The sequence below is a fragment of the Cervus canadensis genome, chromosome 32 (genome assembly GCF_019320065.1).
Source record: "Cervus canadensis isolate Bull #8, Minnesota chromosome 32, ASM1932006v1, whole genome shotgun sequence".
NCBI lineage: Eukaryota > Metazoa > Chordata > Mammalia > Artiodactyla > Cervidae > Cervus > Cervus canadensis.
The window spans coordinates 16227973-16244419 of record NC_057417.1 but is presented as its reverse complement, the minus strand read 5'-3'; positions in this window follow the sequence as shown (position 1 = coordinate 16244419).

The following is a 16447-nucleotide window of genomic DNA, read 5'->3' as shown; positions in this document are numbered from 1 at the left end:
TTTCTTCCCCCCGTAGCTGCAGTAGGAGTCAGGTGGGGCCCGTCTGGCTCTGATTAGACTGTCTTCCTCTCAGCGATCTAGCTCTGTTCTGTCTGCGGCCCTCTGCACTCAGGCATTCCTTCGTTTCCCTCCTTAATCAGGATTCAGTGAAATAGATCTGGCTGGAAAATCTGTTAGGCTTATTTCCTCCCATTGCAGTAACCTCCTTTTCTTGCTTGTACACCCAAACAATCTTTTATTAACAAACACTTTTTTTTTTTTTTTTTGTGGCGTACCTACTACATTGTGGATCTTGCGCAAGGGAAGAGAAGCGATGTTAAAGAAATGCGCAAAGCGAGCTCTCCATCCTGGAGGCGCACGTTGTTTGTTAGAGGCAACAGAACCAGCAACACATGTAGCAGATGCAAATTTCAGAGTCACACAAACTCAGGCATGAGAAACGTGAATCTTTTATTTGTCTGCTCCCCAACCTCACCTCTCCCTCCAGCCTCCCCACCCCCCACCCCCATCCTACCTAGTATAGTAAATTTAATCTAATAATTTCCCAATAAACTCATCCGGGTGACTTTTCTCTGCTTCAGATTTAAAATCAAATTAAATGTTTGTTCTCTTGTCACCCTCCATACTAGGGCTGCTACTAAGCTCTGACACTGACTCAAATAAACAAACAGGTAAACAAACTATATGGACCTCTTTCCTTAGAAGAAAATAGCATGACTCACTGTCACTTTGTAATTTGGGGGCCTGTCTGAGCAAGGAAGATTACAATTTAAGTTCAAATGGGCAGCAGTGTAAAACGCCCATGAGAGGAAAGCAGTTTTTCCTAATCAGAAATTTTGTTCTATTCCGTCCTATATAATAAGAGCGGAGGTGTCTGTGGTAGGCACAGGTGGCTGAGTTTACATGATGTGATACATTAAGCTTCCTGGGTGGGGCAGAATGACTGCTTAGGGTAAAATTAAGTTTTCAGTTCAGTTCAGTCGCTTAGTCGTGTTTGACTCTTTGCGACCCTGTGGACTGCAGCATGCCAGGCCTCCCTGTCCATCACCAACTCCCAGAGTTTACCCAAACTCATGTCCACTGAGTCGGTGATGCCATCCAACCATCTCATCCTCTGTTGTCCCCTTCTCTTGCCCTCAATCTTTCCCAGCATCAGGGTCTTTTCAAATGAGTCAGCTCTTCACATCAGGTGGCCAAAGTACTGGAGTTTCAGCTTCAGCATCAGTCCTTCCAATGAATATTCAGGACTGATTTCCTTTAGGATGGACTGGTTGGATCTCCTTGCAGTCCAAGGGACTCTCAAGAGTCTTCTCCAACATCACAGTTCAAAAGCATCAATTCTTTGGCGCTCAGCTTTCTTTATAGTCCAACTCTCACATCCATACATGACTACTGGAAAAACCATAGCCTTGACTAGATGGGCCTTCTTTGGCAAAGTAATACCTCTGCTTTTTAATATCCTGTCTAGGTTGGTCCAGAGAAGGCAATGGCACCCCACTCCAGTACTCTTGCCTGGAAAATCTCATGGATGGAGGAGCCTGGTAGGCTGTAGTCCATGGGATCACTAAGAGTCAGACACGACTGAGCGACTTCACTTTCAATTTTCACTTTCATGAATTGGAAAAGGATATGGCAACCCACTCCAGTGTTCTTCCCTGGAGAATCCCAGGGACGGGGGAGCCTGGTAGGCTGCCATCTGTGGGGTCGCACAGAGTCGGACGTGACTGAAGCGACTTAGCGGCAGCAGCAGCTAGGTTGGTCATAGCTTTTCTTCCAAGGAGCAAGCATCTTTTAATTTTATGGCTGCAGTCACCATCTGCAGTGATTTTGAAGCCCAAAAAATAGTCTGCCACTGTTTCCATTGTTTCCCTATCTATTTGCCATGAAGTGATGGGACTGGGATCTTAGTTTTCTGAATGTTGAGCTTTAAGCCAACTTCTTCACTCTCCTCTTTCACTTTCAAGAGGCTCTTTAATTCTTCTTCACTTTCTGCCATAAGGGTAGTATCATCTGCATATCTGAGGTTACTGATACTTCTCCTGGCAATCCTGATTCCAGCTTGTGCTTCTTCCAGCCCAGCATTTCTCATGATGTACTCTGCATATAAGTTAAATAAGCAGGGTGACAATATGCAGCCTTGACGTACTCCTTTTCCTATTTGGAACCAGTCTGTTGTTCCATGTCCAGTTCTAACTGTTGCTTCCTGACCTGCACACAGGTTTCTCAAGAGGCAGATCAGGTGGTCTGGTATTCCCATCTCTTTCAGAATTTTCTAATTGTGTAGACAATTAGAGCGATTATAATTTTGCACATCTAAGTTTGTGTGGCCGTGAAATTTAGTTTGCTATATCTGAGTTTCTGATGCCTTCTCCAGACAGTGTGCACCGTAAGGACACAGATACTGCCAGATGCATTCTACAACTCATATTATTTGTTAAGACATCCTGATTATGGTTCCAACAGCAATATTTCCAGCCCTAGGGATGACTCCATTCTCCTTCATCAGTGATTGCTCCAAGGATGGACATGTGACCATTCTTGCCAGAAGCTTCTGGAGCTTCTGGAACCCCCTTTATCCTGCTTGATAAGAGATAGACTCACAAGGAAAAAGTTCTTTCCTTCCATGCTACTTTTCATTCATTGGATATGGTCATGGGAGGCAGCCTTCATGAGTCAATGAGGTAAAAAATATCATTGGCATAACACTAAGGATGTTATGAAGAAGGACAGAAAAAACACTTTTAGCCACATATTTTTATCACCTGTGGTTGGAACGCATTCTAAGTGATACAGCATCCTTTGAATTTGTCAGTTGCCTCCTGGTCATCAATGGCCTTGGAAGAATAGCCTCAGTGAAGCTGTGGAGATGGAAGTTTGATGATAGTGAGTCAAGATGCAAATTGGAAAATTCTGTTCCCAACAATATGGAGGACAAAATAAGCATAGGAAAATTCTACATAAAATATAACACCTTTCTTTTAAGTGCATAGCTGAGTGCTCTAAAAAGGAAGAAGAAACAGAAAAGCTGAGAGCTAAGCACCTGAGTTAACACTGTGTCAACCTTGGGAACTGGTTTAATGGGGACAGGGCAAACTTAGGGGACTGGGCAGTAACCCTGAGCAGTGTAGAGACAAAGTCTTGTGTCTGGGGAGATGCAGCAGAAATTTCCACAGCAACTTAGGGCCCTTAAAGGGCTGTATTTTTTTAAAAAAAAAAAAAAAGGGCTGTATTTTCAGTGAAAATGTGCAACAGAAAAAAGTCCACATTTACGTTCAAGAAAACATGGAAGTTTATGTGATTTGACCTGAAATCTGGGGAAAATCTCTGCTAATTAATAATCAAGGCCTGTCCTCATGTGTCTTTGATGTTTGAATATACACTATTTTTATGGCCCAGGAATACCCCAGGTGGAAAATAACACATAAAGGGAGGAGCCATGGAGAGGCAAACATAAAACTGATCCCAAGGCAAGTTCCCTAAACTCAGGCTCCACAGAATTCCCACAGATTAAGTTCCCACTGCAGATGAGTTCATAATCCAAAATTATAAAGCATCAGTTATAACATTTAAAGCACTAGTAGACAGAACAAAGAGCAGTATTTGATCCTTATAAATTTCATGCAATAATACAGTTAAATGAAGGCTATTTTAAAAAACTTTATGCTTAACTTTTTAAGAAGAGATTATTGGCTTTTAATTCCAAGTAATATGGAATAACAGGAATTGGATGGATCCTTCTGCGTGAAACAACTTAAAAGATAAAATATATAAAGCAACAGTTTTCAAGACATTGAACATTAGACAACAAAGGACAGATGAAACAAATGATATTTAGCCCTTTTATTGCCCCATGTTACTACCTGGAGAGAGTCTCCAGGCTGCAGGAAGAGAGGTGGGACTCAGACTGAGGCTGGCATTCTCCGTGTGTTGAAGAGACAGAGCTAGGAGGTCACAGAGACCAAGGCAGTTACAGTTTGCCAGGCAGGGTACTGGAGAGGAGAGATCCTCGCAAGGAAAGAACTCCAGAGATCTTCGGGGGTGCCCTTCAAGTCTCCAGCTGAGTACAGATCATCACATGTGAGATCACACGTGATCATACATGTGATAAAACTACCAAAGACAATCGAAAGAACCACCCTAAGAGGAACCATCCTGAGGCACATACAGGGCCAAGAATAATTCCTGCTCACCACCCTAAATTGGAACACTTTGTAATTATTGGGTAGAATACTAAGAAGTGTCTTGCTGCAGTGTTAGGCCCAAATAACCCCCAAATTAAACACAATTCTAGTTCAGTCAAATAAACTTTAAAAGCAAGCCTTAAAAGAATTGATATATTTCTGAGTAGCTTAACGGATTCCCATATCAAAATTCAATAATATTGAAAGAAATACAAAAACATCCAAGCACACATCAAAATAAAATTCACAGTTCTACCATCCAATCTTTAATATTATCAAACATGCAAAGGAACAGAAAAATATCACACAGTGGGAAAAAATAAAATAAAAAATGACACAAAATGGAATTAGCATGTAAGAAAATCCAAGCAGTTATAATAAATATGTTCCATATGTATAAAAGTCTAGAGGAAAGATGAAATATGTTAAGTGGAAACATGGAAGATATAAAAATGACCAAAATCAAGCCTCTAGATAGGAAAACTGTAATGACCAATATAAAAATTATAATGCATAAGATTAGAAGCAGATTATACTTGTGAAATAGAATATTAGTGAATCTAAAGACATAAAAGGGCTTCCCAGGTGGTGCTAGTGGTAAAGAACCTGCCTGCCAATGCAAGAGACAAAAAGACACAGGTTGGATCCCTGGGTTGGGATCCCCTGGAGCAGGGCATGGCAGCCCACTCCACTATTCTTGCTTGGAGAGTCCTATGGACAGAGGAACCTGGTGGGCTACAGTTCGTAGGGTTGCAAAGAGTCAGACACGACTGAAGCAACTTAGCGTGTATTCACACAAAGACATAACAATAGAAATAATCCCAAGTGAAGCATGTAGAGAAAACAAGATTGAAAGAAATTAGCTGACTATTGTAAGTTTTGGAAAAACTTCAAACAGCCTAATATACATGTACTTGGAGACCCTGAAAGGAGTGGGATAGAAAAAACATTTTAATAAATCACAGTTGAAATTTTTCTAAGTGGATAAAAACTATAAACACACAGATCTAAAAAGCTAATCAAATATAAAAAGCTAATCAAAAATAAAACTACACCAAAGAATATCACAATCTAATATTTAAAAACAAGTGATAGAGAAAAATATTAATAGCAGTCAGGAGTCACTTCACATTTGTTAGGATTGCTATTATAAATAAACTATATTTCACAGATGACATTCTATACATGGTAAATCCTAAAGATGCCACCAGAAAATTACTAGAGCCCATTAGTGAATTCAGTAAAGTTGCTGGATACAAAATTAATATACAGAAATCTATTGCATTTCTGTGTACTAACAACAAAATAACAAATAGAAGTTAAGGAAACAAACAAACAAACAAAAAAAGTTAAGGAAATAAGCCATTTACCATTACATCAAAAGGAATAAAATATCTAGGAATAAGCCTACCTAAGAAGGCAAAAGATCTATACTCTTAAAAGTACAAGACACTGGTGAACGAAATTGAAGATGATACAGAAGAAAGATACACTGTGTTCTTGGATTGGAAGAATCAATATTGTTAAAATGACTATAACCCAAGGCAATCTACAGAGCCAATGAAATCCCTATCAATTACCAATGACATTTTCCTCAAAACTAAAACAAGTAATTTAAAATTTTCTGTGGAAACATAAAAGACTCTGAATACCCCAAAACAATTTTGAGAAAGAAAAACAGGAGGAATCACACTCCTTGACTTCAGACTATACTACAAAGTTAAGGTAACCAAAACAGTAAGGTACTGGCACAAAATCAGATACATAGATCAGTGGAGCAGGATAGACAACCCAGAAGTAAACCCGTGGATGGATGGTCAGTTAGTCCATGACAAAGCAGGCAAGAATATAAAATGGAGAACAAACACTCTCTTCAATAAGTGGTGCTGGGAAAATGGGATAGTTACATGAAAAATGAATGTTGTGTATATGAATGAAGGTACATGAAAACAGTTACATGAAAAAAGAATGAAATTAGAACATTCTCTAATATTAATACAAAAATAAAATGGATTATAGACCTAAATTTTAGACCAGATACTAACAGAACTCCTAGAGGAAAACTTAGGCAGAATAACCTTTGACATAAATTGTAGCAGTATTTTTTTGCATCCATCTCCTAAAGTAATGGAAATAAAAGCAAAAAAAGGGGGAGGGGACTTAATTAAACTTAAAGGTTTTTACACAGCAAATGAAATTGTTAACAAAATGAAAATACAGCCTACAGACTGGAATAAAATATGTTCTAACAATGTGACCAACAAGGGGTTAATATCCAAAATGACAAACAGCTCATATAACTCAATATAAAAAAAAAAACAACCTGATTTTAAAAATTGGGCAGAGGATAGATGTTTTCCCAAAGAAGACATACAGGTGGTCAACAGGCAAATGAAAATGTGCTCAAGTAATCATCAGGGAAATGTAAATCAAAACCACAGTGAGATAATATCTCACATTATCTAAAAGACGAGACTAATAAGTATTGGTAAGAATGTGGAGAAAAGAGAACACTCATGCACTGTTGGTGGGAATGTAAATTGGTACATCCACTATGGAAAATGGAAGTGGCAAATTCCACTTCTGGGTGTTTATCCAAAGAAGGCAAAAACACTAGCTCGAGAAGATATATGTACCCCTATGTTCACTGCAGCATTATTTACAATAGCCAAGATATGCTAGCAACCTAAGTACCCACAAATAGATGAATGAATAAAGATGTGGTATATAAATACAATGGACTAAAAAAACCAAAAATAAATAAATAAATAAATAAATAAATACAATGGACTATTACTCAGTCATAAAAAAGAACGAAATCTTTCCATTTGTGACAACGTGGATGGATGCATAGAAGGTTATTATGCTAGGTGAAATAAGTCAGATAGAAAAACAAATGCCTTATGATTTCACTTACATGGGGGATCTAAAAACCAAAAAAGAAAAGAAACAAATGAAAAACCAGAAATAGACTCATAGATACAGAGAAAAAAATGCTGGTTGCCAGGCAGGAGGATGGGGGGGAGGGTGGAATGGAAGAAACAGGTGAAGGGGATTAAGAGGTACAAACTTTCAGCTATAAGACAAATAAATCATGGGGATGTAATGTACACATAGGGAATATAGTCAATAATATTGTAACAACCTGTGTAATGACAGATGATAACTGATCTTATTGTAATGATTATTTTATAATGTATAAAAATACTGAATCCATAGGTCATACACCTGAAACATTAATTTTGGCTTATTATAACTCAAAAAACTTTAATTAAAAAAATCTCATGGAAAGGTACATGGAAAACAAATCCCTTAATTATACACTACAAACAATCAGAGTTAACAAAAAAAAATTAAAAGAGGTTGGAGGAAGAGAAGATGAAATAAGGAAACTAGCAGAATAAAAAGTTACTGATCTAGAAGAACATAGATTGATATAGGTCAACTTAGGTTGACCAAGGATTCTAGTCATGAATTTACAATGGCCTTGAAAACATCATGTATGGATGTGAGAGTTGGACTATAAAGAAAGCTAAGCACCAAAGAATTGATGCTTCTGAAGTGTGGTGTTTGAGAAGACTCTTGAGAGTCCCTTGGAGTGCAAGGAGATCCAACCAGTCCATCCTAAAGGAGATCAGTCCTGGGTGTTCATTGGAAGGACTGATGTTGAAGCTGAAACTCCAATACTTTGGCCACCTGATGTGAAGAGCTGACTCATTGGAAAAGACTCTGATGCTGGGAGGGATTGGGGGCAGGAGAAGGGGACGACAGAGGATGAGATGGTTGGATGGCATCACCGACTCGATGGACATGGGTTTGGGTGGACTCCAGAAGTTGGTGATGGACAGGGAGGCCTGGAGTGCTGAGATTCATGGGGTCGCAAAGAGTTGGACACGACTGAGGAACTGAACTGAACTGAAAACATGAGCAGTCCAGAAATTTATAGAATCTTGGGGGAAACCTTAGATATTTTACAGGCCAAGTTTTGCTAATCTGGGGGACTTGGCCAAGTCCCCAGCTAGACATTGTCTAACAATATGATTGATGATAGAGAGTAGAATTCAGCTAAACATAGTGGATTGAATTTATTTCCTTCTGATTCTTCCTGAAAATTCCCTCTAATGATAACAAAGGGAGAAAAGGGGCACAAATGAAAAAGAATAGGAAAGGAAACAGTAACAACACATTGCTGGAAGATGAAATTCAAATGAACAATCAGAAAATCAGAGTTCCAAATCAGTAGCCCAAAGTCAAGTTATTCATAACACAGAAGTTCAGGAAGAATCAGAATACTTAGGTGATACTGCTGAAAGCAGGAATGCAGTTAGGCCCAGAATGGAGATTAGCTCTCTAGAGAGCAGTGGTTCTCAACCCCTGCACATTGAAACCACCTGGGGAGATTTTTTTAAAAATTTTATTATGTTTTTTCACGTGAAGGAAATTGTATAAATCTTTTTTAGATTTATTTTTTATTTTATCTTTTTTTGGCTGTGCTGGGTCTTCATTGCTGCTCATGGACTCTCTCTAGTTTCAACAAGTGGAGGCTATTCTTCAGTGCGGTGTACAAGCTTCTGATTGCAGTGGCTTCTCTTGTTGTTCAGCACAAGCTCTAGGCCCACGCTTTGGTAGTTGTGATGCACTGGCTTAGTTGCTTCGCATCATGTGGAATCTTCCTGGACCAGAGATTGAACCTGTGTCCCCTACATTGAGAGGTAAATTCTTAACTGCTGGACCATCAAGGAAGTCCTGGGGAGATGTATTAAATCAGAAACTCTGGAGGGTAGCATCTTCAGTGTTTTGTTGTTTTTTGTTTTTTGGTTTTTCCATTTATTTTTATTAGTTGGAGGCTAATTACTTTACAATATTGAGGTGGTTTTTGTCATACATTGACATGAATCAGCCATGGATTTACATGTACTCCCCATCCCGATCCCCCCTCCCACCTCCCTCTCCACCCGATTTCTCTGGGTCTTCCCAGTGCATCAGGCCCGAGCACTTGTCTCATGCATCCAGCCTGGGCTGGTGATCTGTTTCACCCTAGATAATATACATGTTTGGATGCTGTTCTCTTGAAACATCCCACCCTCGCCTTCTCTCACAGAGTCCAAAATTCTGTTCTGTACATCTGCGTCTCTTTTTCTGTTTTGCATATAGGGTTTGTTTTTAAATGCCTCAGTCTTCAGTATTTTTAAAGTTCCTCAGGTAATTTCAATATGCAGCCCCGTGAGAACCACTGAACAGAAAGGCTCAGGATTTGAGGACATCAGGCATAGCTGTAGTAGGAATGCTGCAATAAGAACAGAAAGATCGACTTAAAGTCTGTATACAGAGTGAAGCCTATCTGGCTTCAAAAAAAGTTTTTGGTAGCCAGCTTTGTAATTATATTGCACCTCCTCTATACCACTCTGAAGAGTGGAAAATTCCTCTTTGGGAACCTAGCCCAAGAATAGTGCCTGGCTGATGCTAGCAGCTGGGTCTCCCCTAATGAAATGATGCAACAAGAACAATAGAACCCACTTGACAAACCTCACACAGTTTTTCTTGCAAGGGGCAAGAACTGAAAGAAAAAAAAAAGCCTATCAGCTCTCCACCAGTCCTATTATATCCATGAATAAAGAACAGAATGTTATTAAAAGGGAACAATAAAACAAACAAACAAAAAGAATTATGAGAAATTATAAATATACTAGCAAAAATAAAAGCTGGGAAATGTTGAAGTCTTCACTGCAAAAAACATAGATGGGGGATTGGGATGGGGAATACATGTAAATCCATGGCTGATTCATGTCAATGTATGACAAAAACCACTACAAAATTGTAAAGTAATTAGCCTCCAACTAATAAAAATAAATGAAAAAAAAAAAGAAAGAAAATAGGATGAAAGTGGTAAGAAAATTAGACAATCACCCCAGGAAATCTTAACATCTAAATATAATAAGTCCAAGGAGAAAAATGAAATGGGAGGATATTGTTCCACAAGTAATAAAATAATGTTTTCTAGAACTGAAAGACAGGAGCTTCCAGATTGAAAGGGCTCACAGAGCACTCAGTGAAATAAATTTTAAGACTCGCATCAGTGTACATTCCTGAGCTTTTTAATGCACCCAGGATGTAAAAGTTCCCAAAAGTTTCCTGGGAGAGGGAAAAATAATCATATATAAATGGATTAGAAATCAGAATGGATTTGAACTCCTTATCAGCAATGCCAAGCTGCATCATGAGAAAGGCCTCCAAGTACAAGTGAAAACAACTTCCAACCTAGAATTCTATTCCTTGTCAAGCCATAAATCAAGCGTAAGTGTGAAGTAAGAACACTTTTAATATTACAGGGCCTCAAAAAGGTTACCTCTCGTGCATCCTTTCTCAGGAATTTACTAGAGCATGTGCTTCTACCCCCAAATGAGGAAACAAACCTAAAAAGAGAGACCCAGGATGGAAAACACAAAGATCCAGTGCAGGTGAGAAGGTGAGGAAAATTTCCAGGATAAGAAAATGAGCTCCTGGGGTCATAGCTGTGCGACGGGCTAAAAAGAATAAATGCAAAGAAGGTTCTAGGAGAATTATCACACACAAAAAGATAAAACTGAAGGAAGAATATTTATTTGAATATTCCAAGAGGTTGTTTACACTTCTAGTAATCTACAGGAAACAGAACACTTTTAAATTAATTTTAAAAATTTATTTTTGTCTGTGCTGGGTTTTCATTGCTGTTCGAGGGCTCTCTCTAGTTGCAACAAGCAGAGGCTGCTTTCTTCATTGTAGTGCTTGGGATTTTCGTTGCGCTGGCTTCTCTTGTTTCAGAGCATGCGCTTTATGGTAGGTAGGCTTCAGTAGTTGCGGCACGTGGGCTTAGTAGTTGTGGCTCTCGGGCTTAGTTGCTCTGTAGCATGTGGGATCCTCCTTGACCAGGGATCGAACCTGCATTGACTGGTGGATTTTTAACCACTGGACCACCAGGGAAGTCCTAAACACTTTTTTTAAATGAACCAGTTAGTAATTCCAGGAAAAAGAAGATTTTACAAGAAAGAAATCCTTATATACCAGATGACTTGATTCTGAATAATATATCATAATGTACACACAATTTTTTTTAGCCTAAATAATAAAACTTTTATTTGGAGGATGGGAGAGGATGTCTGTGTGGTGGGGTGGGGGCAGGTGGAGGAAAGGAAGAACTAAAGTAATTGTTCATACTTGAAACTGGAAGATGAGGAAATAACAGGAGCATGCTCTATTTTTATTACAAAAAGGTTTGGGGTTTTATTTTTTTAGATTTTTGAGTTTTGCTTTGGGGTAGTTTTTTTTTTTGTTGCTGTTGTTTGTTTATATATTTGTTTTTGGCCACAACACTCAGCATGTAGGGTCTCAATTCCCCAAACAGGAATTGAATTCATGTCCCTTGTGCTGGAAAGCGGAGTCTTAACCACTGGATCGCTGAAGAAGTCCCTGCTTTTGTTTATTAAAGAAACAATTAGCAGAGTTGAAATTGCCTCTGGAGACCTGGGATTGGGGTGTATCAGCTTAGGGCAAGAGACTGAAATGTCTTGAAGAAATTTGTGACTTTAAAAACTATGTACAACTTTGTTAAAAAACAAAATTTAAAAGTTGCAAATTGAGAATGCATATGATGATCTGGGTGAACTTCATAAAAAAACACTAACCATCAGAGAAGGGTGGATGGAGAATCAGGTACACTTTGGACTTGTGGATAATTTTAAACAACTGAGGGCAACAGAACTCTATTTTATTGGCATTCTTATTACCGGGGATATCTTTTTCAAATGGTAACTGGCCATTTGTATACTGAGTAATAGTTGAGTTTGTAATTTTTAAAAGTTGTAGAGGGGATTTCCCTGGTGGTCCAGTGGCTAAGACTTCATGTTCCCAATGCAGGGGGCCTGGGTTCAATCCCTGGTCAAGGGACTAGATTCCCACATGCTGCAACTAAAGAATACCGCATGAAGCAACCAAGACTGCAAGAAAGAAAATAAAAAGTTGTAGAGGGGGGGAAAAAAAAAGAGTTGCTATTTTTAAAGAACTAACTGCAGCGTCTTCTGCCCTCTAATGGTATAATTCATCACAGGGGAATTGTTTCTTGGTTCAAAAATATACCTTAATGACTGATTTCAGTTTAAAAGATGAAAAACCTATGGTATAGGACAGAAAAGGATGCTGCTGTATATAGGAAAATGAGGATGTGATTTGCTCTGGGAGAAATGTCAGAAAATTTATGAAGACTGAGATTCTAGTGAGATTAGAAGAGAAAAATCAGCACAAGGAATAGACATCAGGAATTCAAAAAAGGGGAAAACAAGGTAAACCAGATCTTGCAACTACCATCAGAAATACTAAGGAAAAACCTGGGTTTCCAATAGACTGGCTGATTTGGAAAATAAAGACCAAACTATTAAAGAAAAGGTGATTCTAGAAGGCTGGAGTAAAATTGATCAACACTTGGGTTATACAATAAAATAAAATTTTGGATAAAAATTTAACCTACCTAGAATTTTAAGATGTGAAAAAAAATCTACTTTAAATGGCTGTCCAGTTCTCTCAAAGTATTTACTGAAAAATCTATCCTTTTCACATCTATTTATGTTGAAACTGTTACTACTTTTATATTTGGATCAATTTCTGGAATGGTATTCAATTCCACTTAATTGTCTGCCCTTGCTAGTACCAATACCATCATGATTTGAAAATTATGTATGTTTAGGTGTTTTTTCCCCTTCCCTGTAATAACCAGGCAGATGAGACCTGCGTGCCCTCACCTGCTTCCTGGCAATGAGACCAGGTATGGCAATTTATTTTTGAATAGAATCTTCACCTTTATGAATCAACACTGTGGCCTCAGATTGAAGCTAAGGAAACCCGAAGTGCAACTTCCATTTCAAAAGTGACTCAAAGGGAATATTCCTCATGTGTTCTGCAGCCTCACCTGTCTCTACAACTTCGGTCAGTCACTCAGTTGTGACTAGCTCTTTGCAACCCCATGGACTGGAGTCCACCAAGTGCCTCTCTCCATGGAATTTTCCAGGCAAGAATACTGGAGTGGGTTGCCATTTTCTATTCCAGGGCATTTTCCTGACCCAGGGATCGAACCTGCATCTCTTGGGCCTCCTGCACAGCAGGCAGATTCTTTACCAATGGGCCACCTGGGAAGCCCCGCCTCCAACTTAGTGATGATCTATTTGTATTTCCCAAAAGGCCATCTGCTTTCTCAAGAAAGAGAATCACAGGCATTTCTTATTCTTTTCTTTTTATAGCCAACAATATTTATTATAGACTTCAAAGTTGCTAACAGACTATATCCTTTGTTCTCACCACAAAAAAAAAAATGATAACCATGTGACATGATAGGGATGTTAGCTAACACACTGTTGGCAATCATATTGCAATATATAAGTCTATCAAATCAACAGATTATAAAACTTAAACTAATACAAAGTTATGTCAGTTATATATAAAATATTTATGAATTGTGCTAATGAGTTCTTTTAAGAAACATTTTAAATTATCTCAATGTGACTTTGTAAGTTGATATTTATTAAATTTCTTTTCCCAAGCTAATTAATATTTAAGAATATATTATTAAACTATTAAACTAAGAAATAAAGACACACTAAATGTAGAAAAATAATATTTCCCAGAGTAATTACAAGAGGTAACAATTGATTGCATGACTGGAAGGCTGTTCTTTAGCCTGAGATTCTGACTTGAAATTCTGAGTAAAGTCAAGATTCCTTGGATTCTTGGATTGGATTATTTTCAAATGCAAATCAACTTGATGAAGTCAAGTTGAAATCCCTCCTAAATAACAATTCTATTCAAGGGACTCAAAATTTCAGGAGTTAACTGTCAGTTTCAACCTTTTCTTAACAGAAAAATTGCTACTAATTGATGAACTGCTATTTTGTTTTTATTCTTAGTATGTTTCCAACAGTAATAATCACCAGTATGGCCACCCACTGCTGAGTGACAAAAACAAAGGAAACTGAAACCACACACTCACACACACACTCACACACTCACACACACACACACTCACACACACACACACTCACACACACTCACACATACACACACTCACACACTCACACAACTCACACACACACACACACACACTCACTCAAAAGCAAAAACAGAAAAAAACTAAATTTTAAAAATGTGGTATTGTGGTAGAAATTACACATTTCTGACTATGTCTGCCCCTCTTATATTTTACCTGATTCCTAACACTGATATAGTTTGCCCTATATTCATTTTTCATTAAATGTGTTGATTTTTAGGAGATGAAAAAGAATCAGTCTACCAGCTTTAATCATATATCATTAAGCCTAGGTAAAAACATATTTATAAGCAATTATCAAAATTTTAAGGTGTCAGTCTCTACAAAAGAATATTTTAAATCTTAAATGTATGTCCACTCTTGTATTCAGTTCAGTTCAGTCGCTCAGTCGTGTCCGACTCTGCGACCCCATGAATCACAGCACGCCAGGCCTCCCTGTCCATCACCAAATCCTGGAGTTTACTCAAACTTATGTCCATCGAGTCGGTGATGCCATCCAACCATCTCATCCTCTGTCGTCCCCTTCTCCTCCTGCCCCGAGTCTCTCCCAGCATCAGGGTCTTTTCCAATGAGTCAACTCTGCATGAGGTGGCCAAAGTATTACAGTTTCAGCTTCAGCATCAGTCCTTCCAATGAACACCCAGGACTGATCTCCTTTAGGATGGACTGGTTGGATCTCCTTGCAGTCCAAGGGACTCTCAAGAGTCTTCTCCAGCACCACAGTTCAAAAGCATCAATTCTTCAGCACTCAGCTTTCTTCACAGTCCAACTCTCACATCATACATGACCACTGGAAAAACCATAGCCTTGGCCAGACAGACCTTTGTTGGCAAAGTAACGTCTCTGCTTTTCAATATGCTATCTAGGTTGGTCATAACTTTCCTTCCAAGGAGTAAGCGTCTTTTAATTTCATGACTGCAATCACCAACTGCGGTGATTTTGGAGCTCCCCAAAATAAAGTCTGATGCTGTTTCCATAAGATAAATTTGTTTTTATTTTGACTGTGCTGGGTCTTCGTTGCTTCATGTGGGCTTTCTCCAGTTGTGGTGAGCGGGGGCTACTCTCTAGTTGCAATACGAGGGCTTCTCACTGAGGTTACTTCTTTTATTGCAGAGGACTGACTCTAGGGTGCTTGGGCTTCATTAGCTGCAGCTTCTGGGCTCTAGAGTGTGGGTTCAGTAGTTGTGGCTCAGAGGCTTAGCTGCTCTGTATGTGGAACCTCCCTAGACCAGTGATCAAACCTGTGTCCTCACATTGGAGGGCAGATTGCTAATCACTGGACCAACAGGAAAGCCCTTATATCAGTATCTTTTACCACTAAAAGTCTTTTTCTCTTAGCTTGCAACTCAATTGTTTTTTAAACTTTTTATTTTGTCTTGGGGTATAGCCAATTAACAAACAATGTTGTGATAGTTTCAAGTGAATAGCCAAGGGACTCATCCATACATATACAAGTATCCCTTCTCCCCCAAACTCCCCTCCCATCCAGGCTGCCACATAATACTGAGCAGAGTTCCATGTGCTCTAAGTAGGTCCTTGTTGACTATCCATTTTAAATATAGCAGTGTGTACATGTCCACCCCAAACTCCCTAACTATCCATTCCCCACATCCTTCCCCTCCCCCCACCCCAAGGCAACCATAAGTTCATTCTCTAAGTCTGTGAGTCTGTTTCTGTCACGTTCATCTGTATCATTTAAGATTCCACATATAAGAGATGTCATACTACATCTCTCTTTCTCTGTCTGACTTACTTCACTATGATATTCTTTAGGTCCATCCATGTTGCTGCAGATGGCATTATTTCATTCTTCTTAATGGCTGAGTAATATCCCATTGTGTACCACATCTCCTTTATCCACTCCTCTATGGATGGGCATTTAGGTTGCGTCCATGTTCTGGCTATTGTAAACAGTGCTGCAATGCACATTGGGGGTGCGAGTCCTTTCAGATGTTTTTCTCCAGATATACGCACAGGATTGCCAAGGTCATACGGCAGCTCTATTTTTAGTTTTTTAAGGAACCTCCATACTGTTCTCCATAGTGGCTGTACCAATTTACATTACCATCAACAGTGTAGGAGGGTTCCCTTCTCTCCATACCCTCTCTAGCATTTATTGTGCATTTTTTGATGATAGCCATTTTGGCTGCTGTACCACTAAATACTTTAAAAATGAAAACTAAATTGAGAAAGATTT